Source organism: Somniosus microcephalus, unplaced genomic scaffold (assembly GCF_052327205.1).
Source record: "Somniosus microcephalus isolate GS21.2 unplaced genomic scaffold, FLI_Smic_1.0 unresolved_chr4, whole genome shotgun sequence".
NCBI classification, from domain to species: domain Eukaryota; kingdom Metazoa; phylum Chordata; class Chondrichthyes; order Squaliformes; family Somniosidae; genus Somniosus; species Somniosus microcephalus.
In genome coordinates, this window is record NW_028225182.1 from 14,932,773 (window position 1) to 14,953,767 (window position 20,995).

General features: G+C 43.3%; 4 non-coding genes across 4 annotated transcripts; 3 read left to right on the forward strand and 1 right to left on the reverse strand.

Annotated features, from left to right (window-relative positions):
* Positions 1 to 6,566: 6,566 nt before the first annotated feature.
* On the reverse strand, positions 6,567 to 6,639 carry trnav-cac (transfer RNA valine (anticodon CAC)). The gene has a single exon. It is a non-coding gene; the product is annotated as a tRNA-Val (tRNA).
* A 6,506-nt stretch (positions 6,640 to 13,145) lies between these two features.
* On the forward strand, positions 13,146 to 13,217 carry trnaw-cca (transfer RNA tryptophan (anticodon CCA)). Its single transcript has one exon. It is a non-coding gene; the product is annotated as a tRNA-Trp (tRNA).
* Positions 13,218 to 14,530: 1,313 nt separating this feature from the next.
* Positions 14,531 to 14,613, forward strand: trnal-cag (transfer RNA leucine (anticodon CAG)). The gene has a single exon. It is a non-coding gene; the product is annotated as a tRNA-Leu (tRNA).
* A 2,916-nt stretch (positions 14,614 to 17,529) lies between these two features.
* trnaw-cca (transfer RNA tryptophan (anticodon CCA)) lies at positions 17,530 to 17,601 on the forward strand. The gene has a single exon. It is a non-coding gene; the product is annotated as a tRNA-Trp (tRNA).
* Positions 17,602 to 20,995: the final 3,394 nt, after the last annotated feature.

Sequence of the window (20,995 nt, forward strand, 5' to 3'; positions counted from 1 at the left end):
ACTGCCCAGCGGATGCCCAGGAAACCCTTACACCTGGTAATAGAATCATAGAAATTTACGGCACACAAAGAGGCCATTCGGCCCTTCGTGTCCACGTTGGTCGAAAGAGCTATCCAGCCTAATAGCAGGCGTAAGACCTTCTTTTGCCAGTGCACGGGTGAAAATAAATGTTAATTTTTTTTTTTAATGATATACACATACATACATTTTAAATTAATTTAGGTAAACTCTGGCCCGTTTTAAAATGTTCAAATATATATTTCATAAAATTAAAAATTGTATTTTAAATGTTTAATTAATTTCATTAAGTTTGAACAAGTCATCATTTATTTTTATTTCCGTGGTGTGAAATGTTATTTATTTGGAGATGTCGACTATGTTATGGGGTTTCTGTACATAAATGGAATCCCCATTACCCTCATAGGAACCCCCCTTTTTGATTGGTTGATCTGGCCCATGTGATCTCAGGGATGCTTGCGAACTGTGTGCGCCCCTGGGATCCGTGGGCCTTTATGCAGGCGGACGGCAGCAGGCCCAGGGCGGCAAGAGTCCGAAGCTCCGGAGACACCAGGTAATTCGGATTTGTTTTTCGATTCCGAGGCCTTAGCCGGTGGCGAGCCCCCGATCGCAATTTCCAGGCCAATGTATTTCAGGAGTCTGGTTTAAAATGTTCATTGCTTATGTCACCAGGAGTCTTGTGCAACTTTTGTTCAATTTAACAGGACCGGTTATTGCACAGAATAACATTTTCTGGAACATGAATACTGCAGTTGTGGCCGAACCAGCGTTTTATAAAGGTTCATCATAACTTCCTTGCTTTTGTGCTCTATGCCTCTATTTGTAAAGCCCCGGATTCCATAAGCTTTTTAAACTGATTTCTCAACCTGTCCTGCCACCTTCAATGATTTGTGCACATATACCCCCAGGTATCTCTGTTCCTGCACCCACTTTGGAAATGTATCCTTTAATTTATATTGCCTCTCCTCATTCTTCCAAACAAAATGTATCACTTCACAGTTTTCTGCATTTAACTTCATCTGCCACATGTCCGCCCATTCCACCAGCCTGTCCATGTCCACTTGGAGTCTATCACTACACTCCTCACTGCTCACTATACTTCCAAGTTTTGTATTATCAGCAAGTTTTGAAATTGTGCCCTGGACACCTAACTCCAAATAATTAATATATGTCAAGATGGGCCGTGGTCCTAGTACCGACCCCTGGGGAACACCTTCCTCCAGTCAGAGAAATAACCGTTCACCACTACTCTGTTTCCTGTCTCTTAGCCAATTTCACATCCATGCTGGCACTGTCCCACTTATTCCATGGGCTTCAACTTTGCTGGCCAGCCTGTTATGCGGCACTTAATCAAGTGCCTTTTGGAAGTCCATGTTCACCACATCAACCGCATTTCCCTCATCAACCCTTTCTTTCACCTCATCAAATAATTTAACCAAGTTGGTAAAAGACGATTTGCCTTTAACAAATCCGTGCAGACTTTCCTTAATTCATCCATACTTGTCCAAGTGACCGGTCATTTTGTCCAGGATTACCCTGTCTAAAAGCTTCCTGACTACTGACGTTAAGCTGACTGGCCTGTAGTTGCTGGGTTGAACCTTATACTCCTTTTTGAACAAGGGTGTAACATTTGCAATTCTCCAGACGTCTGGCACCACCGCCGTATCCAATGAGTATTGGAAGATTGTGGCCAGTAACTTCACAATTTCCACCTGTGCTTCCCTGAGCATCCTAGGATGCATTTCATCTGGTCCTGGTGACTTATGGACATAAATACAGCCAGCTTTCCTGGTACCTCCTCTTTAACAATTGTTATCACATCCAATATCTGAACCACAGCTCAATAACTGTAGGTCTGGGACCGGACGGCGCTTCAGAAGACAGGTCCAAAAGGCAAAGTCATTGTCTCGGTCTCAAGTGCTCTGCTCATCAAGTAAAACCACACAGAAAAAATGGTTTTACAATGGTTAGCTCTTATTTCCAATAGTACTTATCAGTTGGCTCGTTGATTTAGAGGTATGATTCTCGCTTCGGGGTTATTGGTTGTGAAACTTGCGAGAGGTTCCCGGTTCAAATCCCGGACGAGCCTTTATATTGCCAGCGAATTATGAACTTGCTGTTCGAACTTCTGCAAAAAAAAAACACTGGCATTGATACAGAGCTTTTCACGAACTCAGGACGTCCCAAAGCGCTTTATAACCATTGAAGGACCTTTGAAGTGTTGCAATGTGGGGAAAGGCGTGCCCAAATCACCCCCACATGAATCTCAACACGTTGGGAAGGTGCAAAGAATCAGGCGCCTCAATGACTTGGATTTTTTGAATGAGTTCTGCTTGAAACTGCACTGGAGCTTGAAACAGCTCCTGGGCCTCCATCTCACGGGAGCAGAGTGTGGTCGCTGTGCACCGGTGAGCGAGTCGGTGACGATCTCGGGGTTGAGACGCGTCCCTTTCAATCTATGAAATTTCACCAAGGTCCAGAAAGTAGAAACGCTGAATGGAACAGACCCTGTGAGCGATGGACTGAAGGGGACGGCGCTCCGAGCACAGCTGGGAAACGCGCAGAGCAGGAAAAGTGTTCGCAACAATAAATGTCAGATTTATTAATCTTGCAACAATTAGAAGTATAATTAACAACAGCTTTTAAACGAATCTTTGCGAATTTTAGCCGAGGAACTCCAACACTTTATAGTTCCGAGTTCGATATACAAGTTGCTCAAACCTTTATCGAATTCTAAAGTATCTGTTCCAAACTTTTGATATCCTTTCCTTACCTCTACTACGTGACAATTTGCACGTTTAATAGTGTCACCTAACACAACTGTCCACCTTCTGATGGAAGGTTTTCGACCTGAAACGTTAACTCTGCTTCTCTCTCCACAGATGCTGCCTGACCTGCTGAGTGTTTCCAGCACTTTTATTTCTATTACCCGACCTTGTTACCAAAGTATCACTTCACTTCTCTGCTTACCACACTCCTTCCTTACATGTCCGACAAACAGGCTCCATTGGCACAACGGGATGTTCTGCTTCAGGCATTAATTGGAACTATAAGGGGAACCAGTGGAGGCAGCATATTTGGATTTACAAAAGGCATTCGATAAGGCACCACGTAACAGGTTGTTACACAAGATAAGGGCTCATGGGACTGGAGGTAATGTATTAGCAAGAATAGAGCATTGGTTAACGGACAGAAAACAGAGATTAGAGATAAACGGGTCATTTTCAGATTGGCAGGCTGGAACTAGTCGGGTGCCGCAAGGATCAAGTGCGCATGCTTCAGCTATTTACAGTCTATATTACTGACTTAGATGAAGGGACAGAGTGTAGTGTATCCAAGTTTTCTGATGATACAAAGCTAGGTGGGAAAGTAAGCTGTGAGGACACAAAGAGCCTACAATGGGATATAGACAGATTAAGTGATTGGGCGGGCAATAAGGCGGCAGACGGAGTATAATGTAGGGAAATGTGAGGTTATTCAGTGTGGTAGGAAGAATAGACAAACAGAATATTTTTTAAATGGTGCAAAGCTATTAATTAATTCATTCTGCAAAAGAAAGTTATCGGTTAATTAATGGTAATTAAAACAATTCTAAATTTTCCCATCAGCTGAATGTAGTCAATTTCATCAGATTTTGATTTTAAAACTGTGTTATAAAAGTTACTTCTCTTACCAGGAATCGATCCCGTGTTACGGAGGTGAAAGGACTGGTTTTCTGAATCATTTAAAGGTGATCGCTATGAATCACGCAGCATTGATTTAAAATCACGGCTACAATTTGTTTCGGTGCAGAAGAAGGGGATTGAAAATGACGATAAAATCACTATGCAACGCCCGCGGTGAGAGAGGTTCGAGCTTACAATTAAGTTGGTGCTGCGAAGCAATCGCTGAGCTGATGCTGACGCCGGTCAATGAATGAGAAACCGTTCAATATAAAGGATGAGTTCACAAACACCAGGCGCAGTGCAGTCTGGTCAATGTCAAGCCTCTCCTTTCTTATTCAGAGACATGAGCGGGAGTCAGACGCCACAAACTTTAACTAAAGGCACAGATGCGAGTAATACTTCCAAATCTTTTCACTGTAAAATTATTCAATTTATGTAATGGCTGACTGCATTGCATCTGAAAATGATCGCCATCAGATTTTATGCTCGATGCTGATTCGCTTTTCCGTGGACACTAACGCTCCGGTTTCCGTAGTGCAGCGACGATCATGTTCGCCTCCTACATGAACAGTTCCCAAATCGAGCCCGGGTGGATATGTTCGAGTGGAAGATTTTTATTCTGCGCAATAACCGGCCCGGTTATATTGAACAAAATTTGCCCCAGATTCCTGATGTCGTAAGTAATAAACATTTTAAACCAGCCTCCTAAAATACGATGGGCCTTGAGATTGCGATCGGAGGTTTGGCGCCGGCTTACGCCTCCGAACCGAGAAACAAATCCCAATTAACTGGTGTCTCCGGAGCTTCGCACTCTTGCGGTCTTGGGCCTGCTGGCGTACGCAAGCATAAAGGCCCACGGATACCATTGGCGCTCATGGTTCGGCAGCATCCGTTGGCCAGGCCAACCAATCACGCAGGGGATTCCTATGATGCTTTATGTACGGAATCCCATAAGCATAATAGAAATCTCCAAATAAATAACATTTCACACCACGGAAGTAAGAATAAATGGTCACATGTTCAAAATAAATGAATTTAATTAAGCATTCAATGGTCTCATTCTGTGCCGTTATGACTCCTCTCTGCCCCACACAACAGTGAGAGGGAAATAGAGGGGAGCACGATTCCAACGAGGAACAGGTGCAGGAAGTTTTTGTACAGTTCTTCTTATGTCGGTAAATCTTTTAAAATTATTTCACTTGAACTTTTTCAGTTCAACTTTTCCAAGGAGCATTTCAAGGAACTGGGAAGAAATTAAAAAATTGGGGTTGTTAAAAAAAAACCTGCCGTCGTGGAATTGAATCCCGGTCTCGCCGCGTGATAGGCGGGGATACTCACCACTATAGTAACGTGGAACTGAAATTTGCAGTGTTTGATCAGAACTAGAAGCTAACTGTGAACAGAGTGAGAAAGAGACAGACAGACAGATAGAGAGACAGGGACAAAGAGGGAGGCAGAGACAAAGAGAGTGACAGGGACAAAGAGAGAGGCAGAGACAAGGAGAGAGATAGGGACAAAGAGAGAGGCAGGGACAAAGAGATTGACAGACAGAGACAAAAAAGAGAGACAAGCACAAAGAGCGAGTGGCCCCAGGGAAGAGTTGACTTCAGTTATGTTGATCGACTGAGAAGCTGCAATTGTTTTTCCGCAGAAGATTAAGAGGAAATTTAATCGAGGTTTGTAAATTTACAAGATGTTTTGATAAGGGTAAATAAGGAGAATCTGTTTCCAGTGGCAGGAGGGTCGGTAACTGGAGGACACCGATTGAACCTAACCGGCAAAAAGTACCAGAGGGGAGATGAGGAGTTTTTTTTACCACAGCCAGTTGTTGTGATCGGGAATGCGCTGCCTGAAAGGGCGGTGGAGCAGACACAATAGTAACTTTCAAAAGAGAATTGAATAAATCATTGTAAAGGAGAAATTTGCAGGTGTGCAGGTTAGGTTGATTGGCTATGATAAATTGACCCTTAGTGTTAGGGGGATTAAATACGTGGGGTTACGGGGATAGGGTGGGATATGTGTTCGTGTAGGGGTTACGGGAATCGGGTGGGACATGTGTCGGTGCAGGCTCGATGGGCCGAAATGGCCTCCATCTGCATTGTGGGGTTTCTGTGTGATTCTGTGTGAAACATCAGGGGAGTGGGATTATTTGAAGAGCTCTTTCAAAGTGCCAGCACAGACTCAATGGGCTGCATGGGCTCCTTCTGTGCCGTATCAATCTATGATTCTATGAATCTATGATTTAAAATTCAAATTGAATGTTTTGAAATATAAATGTAAAACTTAAAATTTTAAACCTTGACAAAAGTTACCTAAACGAATTTTAAGTGTATGTTGATAGATTTTAGTTAACGACCGGTATTGAGGGATCATTGAAGTCTGTGAGACACTTCATAATTGTTTCTATAATCATTAATCAACCCACAACATTTTGTTGCGCACTGCAGGAATTGCTAACATGTATACCGGATGACAGTCAAACTTTAAAAACTTTTTATAGAATCATAGAAAATTGCCTGAACCCCTGTGGTTAATGAAGGGAATTTTAATGGTTGAGTTCCGTACACACCTTGGAATTCTGGAAAACATGGTTTGTAGTTTGAAGAAACGCGGCTTAGATCTGCTGTTGTGAACCAAGTTAAAGCTGCACGACCCTTGAATAATCTTTCACAATTCAACTTAAAGCAGCCGGAATGTGTAGCTTTGAGAGGGGCTGTCTGCACGGTCAGGGCTGGAAACGGAAGTGAGCGAGCGAAACCGTAGTGTTCTGTGTGTGTGCACAACTGTACAGAATAACACAAATGTAACAGGACTTTGTTACATTGCATAACAAATGCGAATTGATCCATTTTTCTACGGTTTAAATGAAGATGATTTACAAAATGTTTCCGCCCAGTTTCGAACCGTGGACCTTTCGCGTGTGAGGCGAACGTGATAACCACTACACTACGAAAACACTGAGTAAAACAGTCGCCTTTTGCTATACATCTATGAATTTATGAAGAAAGTTTTTAAAGTTTGACTGCCACCCAGCAAACATGTTACAATTTCCTTCAGTGTGCAACACACATTTTTGTTGGTTTTAATACAATTATTAAGATTCTCACAGACTTCAATTGTTTTTGTCAGAACTCAAATCCCCGACTGGGAATCAAACCTGATTGTTTTCAATGATAATAAGATTGTCCTATGAGGAGAGATTGAGTAGATTGTGCCTATAATCTCTGGAGTTTAGAAGAACAAGAGGTGTTCTCATTGAAAGGTACAATTTTCTTGGAGGGCTTGAAAGGGTAGAAGCTGAGAGGTTGTTTCCCCTGGCTGGAGAGTCTAGAACTAGGGGGCAGAGTCTCAGGATAAGGGGCCGGCCATTTGAGAGTCAGATGAGGAGATATTTCTTCACTCAGAGGTTTGTGAATCTTTGCAATTCTCAACCTCAGAGGGCAGTGGATGCTCAGTCATTGAGTATATTCAAGGATTTGAGAGTCCTTTTACACAGAATACAGAAAGTTAACGTTTGTGAGCTCATCCTTTATATTGAGCGGTTTCTCGTCCTTCAATCGGTGTCAGCTTTCGCTCAGCGGTTACTTCGCAGCACCAACTTCTTTGTAATTTCGAACTCTGTCTCACCGCGGGCGCAGTCTGGGCTTTTTTCAATCCCCTTCAACACCGTAACACATTATAGCAGTGATTTTAATTTAGCAGTGTGACATTTTTCGAGGCACCAGTAAATGATTCAATAACTTATTCCTATCAGTGTTGCGAACAGGGTTCGATTCCCGGTTAGGGAAGAAATTTTGATATCACCGTTTCTTATTCATGAATGCGATGTAATTTTATTAAATTAATTACATGCATCTAATGTGAATAAATAAGAACTGCTTTAATCACCATTAATTAACCGGTAACTTTATATTGCAGAATGAAAGACATGATAATATGGTTACTGAGGGACAGTCGAAACTTCATTCATTTATTTTGCCCTTTGCATCTCCTGAACTGTTAACCCATATCTCATTTTACACATTGCATTTAGGAGAATGGTTCAAAATGTTCATTGCTTGAGAGAGCAGCGATCTGGGGCAACATTTGTAAAATTTAACGGGACCGGCTATTTCACAGAAAAAACCTATTCTCTCACATGATGTTTTCAGACCACACACTGACCGATCTTTGCTAGGCCCCAAGTGAATGATCTGACACTTGCCCGCGTTGAACTCCATTAATCACTGGTCAGGTGAGATTTATTATAGGTGAACAAAATTACGGGGGAAACAGTTTCCACTGGCAGGAGTTTCAGCAGGGCTATGGGGGAAGAGCAGCGGAGTGGGACTGATTGGATAGCTCTTTCAAAGATGCAATATGAATTGCTCATTTTAACCTGCGATTGATAGATTTTAGTTAACCAACGGTATTAAGGGATCATTGAAGACTGTGAGACACTTCGTAATTGTTTCTATTATCAATAATCATCCCACAACATTTTGCTGCATACTGCAGGAATTGCTAACATGTATACCGGATGACAGTCAAACTTCAATAACTTTTTATAGAAACATAGAAAATTGCCTGAACCCCTGTGGTTAATGAAGGGAAATTTAATGGGTGAGTTCCGTATACACCTTGGAATTCTGGAAAGCATGGTTTGTATTTTGCAGAAACGCGGCTTAGATCTGCTGTTGTGAACCGAGGTAAAGCTGCTGGATCCTTGAATAATCTTTCACAATTCAACTGAAAGCAGCCGGAATGTGCAGCTTTGAGAGGGGCTGTCTGCACGGTCAGGGCTGGAAACGGAAGTGAGCGAGCGACACCGTAGTGTTCTGTGTGTGTGCATAACTGTACAGAATAACACAACTGTAACAGAACTTTGTTACCTTGCATAACAAATGGGAATTAAACCATTTTTCTACGATTTAAATGAAGATGATTTACAAAATGTTTGCGCTCGCTTCCGAACCGGGGACTTTTCGTGTGTTAGGCGAACGTGATAACCACTACTCTACGGAAACGCTGAGTAAAACAGTCGCCTTTTGTTATAAATCTAAGAATCTCTGACGAAAGTTATTAAAGTATGACTGTCACCCGGCAAACATGTTACAATTTCCTTCAGTGTGCAACATACATTTTTGTTGGTTTTAATACAATTATTAAGATTCTCACAGACTTCAATGGTCTTTGTCAGAACTGAACTCCCTGACTGGGAATCAAATCTGATTGTTTTCAATGATGATAGGATTGTCCTATGAGGAGAGATTGAGTACATTGGGCCTATAAACTCTCGAGGCGCAACGCTAGCACGTTTCAATTGACAAGATTCTTGAAAGCTGCGTGTTCAAATCACGTCGGGGTCACTGTTCCTCCGGGTAGCTCCAGAATTACTGTTTTCTTTGCCGTTTCACAATAACCAGACACTTGCTCCAAAGACTGTCTCACTCTTTCCCCAGTGTCAGGGAGTGAAGCGCCAAAATTCCTCATTTATTTAATGTGACAAGACACAAGCACAGGTATTCGCTCAAGATCAACCTGCAGGTGGTCACACAGAATAAACAGAGCCAGAGAGACAGGCAGAATCGGGAAACACCGACAAACACACGAGAGATATTGACAAGGTGAGAAAGCGCTTTGCGATCAGAAAATTGCCTGAATCCCTGTCGTTAATGAAAGGGCTTTTGATGCTTGATTTCCTTACACACCTTGGAATTCAGGTGAACCTGGTTCATGGTTTGCAGAACAATTTAAACCCCTGGGTTAAACCAGAGGGAAGGAAATTCGGCAGTTTAATGAGTTTGAAAGGAACATTTTTGACTTGTGCAGTTCGGTCAGAGAAATGCCAGTGAAAGGAAATAATTGCAGAAAGAGCGATTCTGTAGTGTCCCTTCTGTCTGAACAGTGCTTTCTCGATGTTGAATTAAGTAGAGGTATCCGTAGTGTAGCGGTTATCACGTTTGCCTCACTCGCGAAAGGTGCCCGGGCGGAAACATTATTTTTCTGTGAAATAAATTTAACAGGTTTCTTGTGTCAGAAGCAACGAACAATTTAAAGCAGCCTCCTAAAATACACAGTGCGTAAATTCTGATAGGGTATAAATCTTCGGCAATGAATAAACTTTCACAAATTATTAAAGTTAAATTACTCAACTTTCGACTGTCCCTTACTGTGAGCATTTCTTTCATTCTGCAAAACAACGCTTTCGGTTAATGAATGTTGATTAAAACAATTAAACCACTAAACTACCAGAACACACATTAAAGAGTTGATCACAATTGCTGATATTTCTTATCTTTTTTCTGGTGTTTTTTCAGCTCTTGGTCCTTTTCAGCTCCTGACTGCGGATATTCCTCTGATTAAACGTGAACAAACTGAAATATCTCGCAGCCCCGGCCTCGGTTAATACCAACAGATCTAAGCCGCATTTCAGGCTCGAAAACAAACCCATTAATTAATCGCTTTTCCCCAGCTCCAGAGCTCAGATTGTTACTGCCCACCCCTGGATACCGAAATTAATAGAAGAAATCAGGATGGCCGAGCGGTCTAAGGCGCTGCATTCAGATTGCAGTTTGCACTGGCGGCGTGGGTTCCAATCCCACTTCTGAAAGTCTTCACTCTTAATTACCAAGCGGAGCTCATTTAATATCACAGCACTGTCAAGCACTTTGGGACATCCCTTAAAAGTGTGATTTAGCAGATCACCTGCTCCATTCACACAGAAACATAGAAGATAGGCTCCTCGAGCCTGCAACGCCATTTAATGAGATCATGGCTGATCATCCACATTCAGTACCCTGTCCCTGTTTTCTCCCCATATTTCTTTCGCCTTAAGAAATATATCTAACTCCTTCTTGAATATATTTAATGAATTGGCCTCAACTGCCTTCTGTGGTACAGAACTCAACAGGTTCACTACTCTCTGGTTGAAGAAATTCCTCCTCATCTCAGCCCTTAGTGGCTTACCCCTTATCCTTAGACTGTGACCGCTGGTTCTGGATTCCCGCACCATCGGGATCATTCTTCCTGTGTCTAATCCTGTTAGAATTTTGTAAGTTTCAATGAGATCCCCTCTCGTTCTTTTAACTCTAGCGAATATAAGCCTAATCATCTCAATCTGTCTTCATACGTCATTCCTGCCATCCCATGTATCAGTCTGGTGAATCTTCGCTGCACTCCCTCCATGGCAAGAACATCCTTCCTCAGAGAAGGTGACCAAAGCTGCACACAATACTCAAGGTATGGTCTCACCAAGGCCTTGTACAAAGGCAGCAAGACATCCTTGCTCCTGTACTCGAAACCTCTCACTATAAAGGCCAACATTTGCCTTCTTAACCACCTGCTGCAACTGCATGCTTACCTTCAGCGATTGGTGCACACGGACACCCAGGTCTCATTGCAGTTCCCCTTTTCCCAATCTATTGACATTCTGATAATAAGCTGTCTTCCTGTTTTTGCCACCAAAGTTGATAACCTCACATTTATCCACGTTATACTGCATCTGCCATGCTTCTGCTAAATCACCTAACCTGTTCATATCATACTGGAGTTTCTCTGCATCCTCCTCACAGCACACATGCCCACCCAGCTTTGTGTCGTCTGCAAACTTGGAGTTATTACATCTAGTTCAACCTTCTAGATCATTAATATGTATTGTGAGTAGCTGGAGTCCTAGCACTTATCGCTGCCCTACCCCACTAGTAATTGCCTGCCACTTGGAAACAGACCCGTTTAGACATACTCTTTGCTTCCTGTCTGCCAACCAGTTCTCTATCTAAGTCTGTACCTTTACCCCAATCCCATGTGCTTTAAATTTGCACGCCAATCTCTTATGTGGGACCTTATCGAAAGCCTTCTGAAAGTCCAAATACACCACATCCACTGGTTCTCCCTTATCTATTCTACCAGTTACATCCTCAAAAATTCTAACATTTCCATCTGACCTGGTACTGAAAGTGGAGACGGTTCCACAGTGTAGCAGTTATCATGTTTGCGGAATCATTTTGTTGGAACTTGCTCCTTCTGCTTGTCCAGGGGCGAGATTGCTCTCCTGTGTGTGGAAATAACAAATAAAACAAAAGAATTAGGAGCTGGAGTAGCCCATATATTGTGTAAAATGAGATATGGGTAACAGTTAACAGTTAACATGCAAAGCTCAAAACTTGCTGACAAGGGTGGTGCTGTTGCTGTTTGGCGAACCGACCTCTACCTAGCGGAAGCTGTACGCCAACTCTCCAACACCTCCTCCTAACTCCGCCTGGACCATGACCCCACTAACGAATATCAAGTAACCATTTGGAAGACTGTCACTGACCTCGTATGAGAAGAGATTGAGTAATCTAGGCCTGCAATCACTTGAATTCGGAAGAATGGGAGGGGATCTCTTTAAGCATGCAAAATTATTACAGGGTTTGATCGGTTGGATGCTGGGAGAATGTTTCCCTTGGCTGGGGAGTCTAGAACCAGGGGCCACAGCCTCAGGATAAAGGTTAGGCCATTCAGGACTGAGAGGAGAAGAAATTTCTTCACACAGAGGGTGGTGAATCTTTGGAATTTTCTACCCCAGATGGCTCTGGAGGCTCAGTCATTGGGTATGTTCAAAACAGAAGTCGGTAGATTTCTGTCTGGTAAGGGCATCAAGGGATATGGCGATAGGGCCGGTGAATGGATTTGAGGCAGGAGATCAGCCATGATCTCATAGAATCCCGTACATTTGCTTACAAATCTGTTCCATTACCTCTTTTTTCCATTTCTGACGAAAGGTTATCGACCTGAAACGTTTCTCTCTTCGCAGAAGCTGCCTGACCTGCTGAGTATCTCCAGCATTTTCTGTTTCAATTCAGATTTCCAGCATCTGCAGTATTTTCTCAGTTCGCATTTCTTTCATTGTGCAAAACAAGGTTATCGCTCAATTAATGACGCTTTGAAAGCAACATAAAAGTTTAACAAAATAAATACCGCCTAACGTGGGGCTCGAACCCACGACTCTGAAATTAAGAGTCTCAAGCGCTACCGATTGAGTTAGCCGGGCCGTTCGAAACTATATTCCATTGTCGCTGATTGCAGTCAGGCACGGCCCGGTCACAACAGCATGTCTGAGCCGCGTTTCTGCAAACTACGAAACAAGTTCTCCAGAAGCCCAAGGCGTATAAGGAACTCAAGCAGCAAAATCCCTTTAATTAACCACAGGGGTTCAGGCAATTTTCTGATCGCAAAGTGCTTTAGTCCTTGTCAATATCTCTTGTCTATTTCCCGGAGATTCCCGATTCTGTCTTTCTCTCTGGCTCTGTTTATTGTGTCTGTGGCCACCTGCGGGTTGATTTTGAAGGAATACCTGTGTTTGTGTCTGCTTGTTACGTTAAACAAATGAGGGCATCAGGCGCTTCTGTGAATGGCACTGAGGAATCAGGAGAAGGCAGGAGGAATGAAACAGTGTTTGTGCAACGTGTGTATATGAAAACAGCGCGTTTTACATTGTAGGACCTCGTGGCGCAACGGTAGCGCTTCTGACTCCAGATCAGAAGGCTGCGTGTTCAAATCACGTCGGGGTCACTGTTCGTTTGGGTAATTCCAGAATTGTTGTTTTCTTTGCCGTTTCACAATAACCAGACACTTGCTCCAACGACTGTCTCACTCTTTCCCCAGTGTCAGGGAGAGAAGCGCCACAATTCCTCATTTATTTAATGTGACAAGACACAAGCACAGGTATTCGCTCAAAATCAACCTGCAGGTGGCCACACAGAATAAACAGAGCCAGAGAGACAGGCAGAATCGGGAAACACCGGCAAATAGACGAGAGATATTGACAAGGTGAGAAAGCGCTTTGCGATCAAAAAATTGCCTGAATCCCTGTGGTTAATGAAAGGGCTTTTGATGCTTGATTTCCATACACACCTTGGAATTCAGGTGCACCTGGTTCATGGTTTGCAGAACAATTTAAACCCCTGCGTTAAATCAGAGGGAAGGAAATTCGGCAGTTTAATGAGTTTGAAAGGAACATTATTGACTTGTGCAGTTCGGTCAGAGAAATGCCAGTGAAAGGAAATCATTGCAGAAAGAGCGATTCTGTAGTGTCCCTTCTGTCTGAACAGTGCTTTCTCGATGCTCAATTAAGCAGAGGTTTCCATAATGCAGCGGTTATCACGTTCGCCTCACACGCGAAATGTCACCGGTTCGAGCCCGGCCAGAAACATTATTTTTCTGTGAAATACATTTAACAGCTTTCTTGTGTCAGAAGCAACGAACAATTTAAAGCAGACTCCTAAAATACACAGTGCGTAAATTCTGATAGGGTATAAATCTTCGTCAATGAATAAACTTTCACAAATTATTAAAATTAAATTACTCAACTTACGACTGTCCCTTACTGTGAGTATTTCTTCCATTCTGCAAAACAACGCTTTCGGTTAATGAACGTTGATTACAACAATTAAACCACTAAACTACCAGAACATACATTAAAGAGTTGATCACAATTGCTGATATTTCTTATCTTTTTTCAGCTTTTGTTCCTTTTCAGCTCCTGACTGTGGATATTCCTCTGATTAAACGTGAACAAACTGAAATATCTCGCAGCCCCGGCCTCGTTTATTACCAACAGATCTAAGCCGCATTTCAGGCCCGAAAACAAACCCATTCATTATTCACTTCTCCCCAGCTCCAGAGCTCAGATTGTTACTGCCCATCCCTGGAGCTTCAAGATACCAGGGACCCGGGACAAACATCCCCATACACCGAGCACAAGCTCAGGAAAACCCCGGGGGAGATGATATCCCGGTCACTGAGCCTTCCACAGCATTGAACAAGCACCCGGACGGAAACATTCTTCATGTGGAAGTGATGAGATGCAAAATTTAACGGAACAAGTCAGGATGGCCGAGCGGTCTAAGGCGCTGCGTTCAGGTCGCAGTTTCCTCTGGAGGCGTGGGTCCGAATCCCACTTCTGACAGTCTTTACTTTTAATTACCAAGCGGAACTCATTTATTTTCACACCACTGTAATGACATTGGGACATCCCTTAAAAGTGGGATTCAGCAGTTCACCTGCTTCATTCACACAGAAACATAGAAGATAGGAGCAGGAGTAGGCCATTCGGCCCCTCGAGCCTGCTCCGCCATTTAATGAGAACATGGCTGATCATCCACATTCAGTACCCTGCCCCTGCTTTCTCCCCATATCCCTTTATCTCTTTAGCCTTAAGAAATATATCTAACTCCTTCTTGAATATATTTAATGAATTGGCCTCAACTGCCTTCTGTGGTACAGAATTCAACAGGTTCACCACTCTCTGGGTGAAGGAATTCCTCCTCATCTCAGCTCTTAGTGGCTTACCCCTTATCCTTAGACTGTGACCGCTGGTTCTGGATTCCCGCACCATCGGGATCATTCTTCCTGCATCTAGTGTGTCTAATCCTGTTAGAATTTTGTAAGTTTCAATGAGATCCCCTCTCGTTCTTTTAACTCTAGCGAATATAAGCCTAATCATCTCAATCTGTCTTCATACGTCATTCCTGCCATCCCATGTATCAGTCTGGTGAATCTTCGCTGCAATCCCTCCATGGCAAGAACATCCTTCCTCAGATAAGGTGACCAAAGCTGCACACAATACTCAAGTTATGGTCTCACCAAGGCCTTGTACAAATGCAGCAAGACATCCTTGCTCCTGTACTCGAAACCTCTCACTATAAAGGCCAACATTTGCCTTCTTAACCACCTGCTGCACCTGCATGCTTACCTTCAGCGATTGGTGCACACGGACACCCAGGTCTCATTGCAGTTCCCGTTTTCCCAATCTATTGACATTCTGATAATAAGCTGTCTTCCTGTTTTTGCCACCAAAGTTGATAACCTCACATTTATCCACATTATACTGCATCTGCCATGCTTCTGCTAAATCACCTAACCTGTCCATATCATACTGGAGTTTCTCTGCATCCTCCTCACAGCACACATGCCCACCCAGCTTTGTGTCGTCTGCAAACTTGGAGTTATTACATCTAGTTCAACCTTCTAGATCATTAATATATATTGTGAGTAGCTGGAGTCCAAGCACTTATCCCTGCCCTACCCCACTAGTAATTGCCTGCCACTTGGAAACAGACCCGTTTAGACATACTCTTTGCTTCCTGTCTGCCAACCAGTTCTCTATCTAAGTCTGTACCTTTACCCCAATCCCATGTGCTTTAACTTTGCACGCCAATCTCTTATGTGGGACCTTATCGAAAGCATTCTGAAAGTCCAAATACATCACATCCACTGGTTCTCCCTTATCTATTCTACCAGTTACATCATCAAAAATTTCTAACATTTCCATCTGACCTGGTACTGAAAGTGGAGACGGTTCCACAGTGTAGCAGTTATCACGTTTGCGGAATCATTTTGTTGGAACTTGCTCCTTCTGCTTGTCCAGGGGCGAGATTGCTCTCCTGTGTGTGGAAGTAACAAATAAAACAAAAGAATTAGGAGCTGGAGTAGCCCATATATTGTGTAAAATGAGATATGGGTAACAGTTAACAGTTAACATGCAAAGCACAAAACTTGCTGACAAGGGTGGTGCTGTTGCTGTTTGGCGAACCGACCTCTACCTATCGGAAGCTGTACGCCAACTCTCCAACACCTCCTCCTAACTCCGCCTGGACCATGACCCCACTACCGAATATCAAGTCACCATTTGCAAGACTGTCACTGACCTCGTATGAGAAGAGATTGAGTAAACTAGGCCTGCAATCTCTTGAATTCGGAAGAATGGGAGGGGATCTCATTAAGCATGCAAAATTATTACAGGGTTTGATCGGTTGGATGCTGGGAGAATGTTTCCCTTGGCTGCGGAGTCTAGAACCAGGGGCCACAGCCTCAGGATAAAGGTTAGGCCATTCAGGACTGAGAGGAGAAGACATTTCTTCACACAGAGGGTGGTGAATCTTTGGAATTTTCTACCCCAGATGGCTCTGGAGGCTCAGTCATTGGGTATGTTCAAAACAGAAGTCGGTAGATTTCTGTCTGGTAAGGGCATCAAGGGATATGGCGATAGGGCCGGTGAATGGATTTGAGGCAGGAGATCAGCCATGATCTCATAGAATCCCCTACATTTGCTTAAAAATCTGTTCCATTACCTCTTTTTTCCAGTTCTGACGAAAGGTTATCGACCTGAAACGTTAACTCTGTTTCTCTCTTCGCAGAAGCTGCCTGACCTGCTGAGTATCTCCAGCATTTTCTGTTTCAATTCAGATTTCCAGCATCTGCAGTATTTTCTCAGTTCGCATTTCTTTCATTGTGCAAAACAAGGTTATCGCTCAATTAATGACGCTTTGAAAGCAACATAAAAGTTTAACAAAATAAATACCGCCTAACGTGGGGCTCGAACCCACGACTCTGAAATTAAGAGTCTCAAGCGCTACCGATTGAGTTAGCCGGGCCGTTCGAAACTATATTCCATTGTCGCTGATTGCAGTCAGGCCCGGCCCGGTCACAACAGCATGTCTGAGCCGCGTTTCTGCAAACTACGAAACAAGTTCTCCAGAAGCCCAAGGCGTACAAGGAACTCAAGCAGCAAAATCCCTTTCATTAACCACAGGGGTTCAGGCAATTTTCTGATCGCAAAGTGCTTTAGTCCTTGTCAATATCTCTTGTCTATTTCCCGGAGATTCCCGATTCTTTCTTCCTCTCTGGCTCTGTTTATTGTGTCTGTGGCCACCTGCCGGTTGATTTTGAAGGAATACCTGTGTTTGTGTCTGCTTGTTACGTTAAACAAATGAGGGCATCAGGCGCTTCTGTGAATGACACTGAGGAATCTGGAGAAGGCAGGAGGAATGAAACATTGTTTGTGCAACGTGTGTATATGAAAACAGCGCGTTTTACATTGTAGGACCTCGTGGCGCAACGGTAGCGCGTCTGACTCCAGATCAGAAAGCTGCGTGTTTAAATCACGTCGGGGTCACTGTTCGTTTGGGTAATTCCAGAATTGTTGTTTTCTTTGCCGTTTCACAATAACCAGACACTTGCTCCAACGACTGTCTCACTCTTTCCCCAGTGTCAGGGAGAGAAGCGCCACAATTCCTCATTTATTTAATGTGACAAGACACAAGCACAGGTATTCGCTCAAAATCAACCTGCAGGTGGCCACACAGAATAAACAGAGCCAGAGAGACAGGCAGAATCTGGAAACACCGGCAAATAGACGAGAGATATTGACAAGGTGAGAAAGCGCTTTGCGATCAAAAAATTGCCTGAATCCCTGTGGTTAATGAAAGGGCTTTTGATGCTGGATTTCCTTACACACCTTGGAATTCAGGTGAACCTGGTTCATGGTTTGCAGAGCAATTTAAACCCCTGCGTTAAATCAGAGGGAAGGAAATTCGGCAGTTTAATGAGTTTGAAAGGAACATTATTGACTTGTGCAGTTCGGTCAGAGAAATGCCAGTGAAAGGAAATCATTGCAGAAAGAGCGATTCTGTAGTGTCCCTTCTGTCTGAACAGTGCTTTCTCGATGCTCAATTAAGCAGAGGTTTCCATAGTGTAGCGGTTATCACGTTCGCCTCGCACGCGAAATGTTCCCGGTTCGAGTCCGGCCAGAAACATTATTTTTCTGTGAAATACATTTAACAGCTTTCTTGTGTCAGAAGCAACGAACAATTTAAAGCAGACTCCTAAAATACACAGTGCGTAAATTCTGACAGGGTATAAATCTTCGTCAATGAATAAACTTTCACAAATTATTAAAATTTAATTACTCAACTTACGACTGTCCCTTACTGTGAGTATTTCTTCCATTCTGCAAAACAACGCTTTCGGTTAATGAATGTTGATTACAACAATTAAACCACTAAACAGCCAGAACACACATTAAAGAGTTGATCACAATTGCTGATATTTCTTATCTTTTTTCAGCTTTTGTTCCTTTTCAGCTCCTGGGTATGTTCAAAACAGAAGTCGGTAGATTTCTGTCTGGTAAGGGCATCAAGGGATATGGCGATAGGGCCGGTGAATGGATTTGAGGCAGGAGATCAGCCATGATCTCATAGAATCCCCTACATTTGCTTAAAAATCAGTTCCATTACCTCTTTTTTCCAGTTCTGACGAAAGGTTATCGACCTGAAACGTTAACTCTGTTTCTCTCTTCGCAGAAGCTGCCTGACCTGCTGAGTATCTCCAGCATTTTCTGTTTCAATTCAGATTTCCAGCATCTGCAGTATTTTCTCAGTTCGCATTTCTTTCATTGTGCAAAACAAGGTTATCGCTCAATTAATGACGCTTTGAAAGCAACATAAAAGTTTAACAAAATAAATACCGCCTAACGTGGGGCTCGAACATACGACTGTGAAATTAAGAGTCTCAAGCGCTACCGACTGAGTTAGCCGGGTCGGTCGAAACTATATTTCATTGTCGCTGATTGCAGTCAGGCCCGGCCCGGTCACAACAGCATGTCTGAGCCGCGTTTCTGCAAACTTCGAAACAAGTTCTCCAGAAGCCCAAGGCGTATAAGGAACTCAAGCAGCAAAATTCCTTTAATTAACCACAGGGGTTCAGGCAATTTTCTGAACGCAAAGTGCTTTAGTCCTTGTCAATATCTCTTGTCTATTTCCCGGAGATTCCCGATTCTGTCTTCCTCTCTGGCTCTGTTTATTGTGTCTGTGGCCACCTGCGGGTTGATTTTGAAGGAATACCTGTGTTTGTGTCTGCTTGTTACGTTAAACAAATGAGGGCATCAGGCGCTTCTGTGAATTGCACTGAGGAATCAGGAGAAGGCAGGAGGAATGAAACAGTGTTTGTGCATCGTGTGTATATGAAAACTGCGCGGTTTGCATTTTAGGAGCTCGTGGCGCAACGGTAGCGCGTCTGACTCCAGATCAGAAGGCTGCGTGTTCATATCATGTCGGGGTCACTGTTCTTTTGGGTAATTCCAGAATTATTCTTTTCTTTGCCGTTTCACAATAACCAGACACTTGCTCCAACGACTGTTTCACTCTTTCCCCAGTGTCAGGGAGAGAAGCGCCACAATTCCTCATTTATTTAAAGTGACAAGACACAAGCACAGGTATTCGCTCAAAATCAACCTGCAGGTGGCCACACAGAATAAACAGAGCCAGAGAGACAGGCAGAATCGGGAAACGCCGGCAAATAGAGGAAAGATATTGACAAGGTGAGAAAGCGCTTTGCGATCAAAAAATTGCCTGAATCCCTGTGGTTAATGAAAGGGCTTTTGATGCTTGATTTCCTTACACACCTTGGAATTCAGGCGAACCTGGTTCATGGTTTGCAGGACAATTTAAACCCCTGCGTTAAATCAGAGGGAAGGAAATTCGGCAGTTTAATGAGTTTGAAAGAACATTATTGACTTGTGCAGTTCGGTCAGAGAAATGCCAGTGAAAGGAAAGAGAAACAACAGTTTAGCACTACTCTCTGTTTCCTGTCACTTCGCCAATTTGACATCCATGCTGCCACTGTCCCTTTTATTCCATGGGCTTCAGATTTACTGGCAAGCCTGTTACGTGGCACTTTATCAAATGCTTTTGGAAGTCCATGTCCACCACATCAACTGCATTTCCCTCATCAACCCTCTCTTTCACCTCATCAAAAAATGCAATCAAGTTGGGAAAAGACGATTTGCGTTTAACAAATCCGAGCAGACTTTCCTTAATTAATCCACACTTGTCCAAGTGACTGGTCATTTTGTGCAGGGTTACCCTTTCTAAAAGCTTCCTCACTGCCGACGTTAAGCTGACTGGCGTGTAGTTGCTGGGTTGAACCTTATACACTTTTTTCAACAAGGGTGTAACATTTGCGATTCTCCAGACGTCTGGCACCACCCCATATCCAATGAGTATTGGAAGATTATGGTCAGCACCTCCGTAATTCCCACCTTTACTCCCCGCAGCATCCTAGGATGCATTTCAACTGGTCCTGGTACAGCCAGCTTTCTAGTACCTCCTCTTTATCAATTTTTATCCCATCCAATATTCAACACAGCTCATTAACTGTAGCAGTGGGCCCGGGCGGCGCTTCAGTAGACAGTTCGAAAAGACAAAGTCACTGTCTCGGTCTTAAGTGCTCTGCTCATCAAGAACAACCACACAAACAAAATGGTTTTACAATGCTTACCTCTTATCTCCAGTCAAATTTATCAGTTCGCTAGGTTGGTATGATTCTCGCTTCGGGGTTATTGGTTGAAACTTGCGAGGGATCCCGGACGAGCCCTTATTTTGCCCGCGAATTATGAACTTGCTGTTCGAACTTTTGCAAAAAAAAACACTGGCTTTGATACACAGCTTTTCACGAACTCAGGACGTCCCAAAGCCCTTTAAGCCCATTGAAGTCCCTTTGAAGTGTTGTAA